Genomic DNA, 1070 nt, shown 5'->3' with positions numbered 1-1070 from the left:
CAATACTATTGGGGCGACCAGTTAGCTCGGTTGGTTAGAGAGCAGGCTCATAGCACCAACATTGCTGGTTCAATCCCCACATGGGCCACTGAGCTGCGCCCTCCACAACTAGATTGAAACAACTACATGACTTGGAGCTGATGGGTCCTGGAAAAACACACTGTTCCCCAATAAAAATAAATTAAGTAATTAAAAAACACAATACTATTTATGATCACTCCAAAGAAAATGAAACACAGTGTACACTTAACAAAATATGTACAGGATCTGTATGCTGAAAATTTCAAAATGCCGATGAAAGAAGTCAAAGAAGATCTAAATAAATGGACAGACACACATATCATGTTCATGGATGGGAAGACTCAATATAGTAAAGATGTCAATTTTCCCCAAATTGATACACAATTCCTATAAAAATCCAAGCAAGGTTTCTCTAGATATAGATCAGCTCATTCCAAACTTTATATGGAAAGGCAAATGACCCTGAATAGCTAAAACGATTTTGAAGAACAATGAAGTGGGAGGAATCACTCTACCCCATGTTAAGGCTTACTCTATAGCTATAGTAGTCAAGACTGGTTTGTTTGGTATTCACAGGACAGACACATAGAACAATAGAACAAAACAGGGAACCTAGAAATAGCGCCATGCAAACAGACCAACAGAAATATGCCCAACTGATTTTGACAAAGATGCAAAAGCAATCAATGGAAGAAAGATAGTCATTTTAACAAACTGTGTTTAAGCCATCAGACATCCATAGGAAAAAATATAGACCTTGACCTTAAGTTCATATTTTATACAAAAATTAATTCAAAACAAATCATGGACTTAAATGTAAAACATAAAACTATAACACTTTTAAAAGGAAATACAAGAGAAAATTTGTGGGACCTGGGGCTAGGTGATACCAAAAAGACAATATATAAATGCAGACATTGATAAGCTGGAGTTCTTCAAAATTAACATTTTTTGCCTGCAAAATCTCTTTAGAAGATGAAAAGACCAGCTACAAACTTGGAAAAATATTCGCAGACCTTGTATCTGACAGAGAACTTGTATCTAGAATA

This window comes from Hipposideros armiger, unplaced genomic scaffold (assembly GCF_001890085.2).
Source record: "Hipposideros armiger isolate ML-2016 unplaced genomic scaffold, ASM189008v1 scaffold_7, whole genome shotgun sequence".
In the NCBI taxonomy this organism is placed as follows: Eukaryota; Metazoa; Chordata; class Mammalia; order Chiroptera; family Hipposideridae; genus Hipposideros; species Hipposideros armiger.
This window is presented reverse-complemented; position numbering follows the sequence as displayed.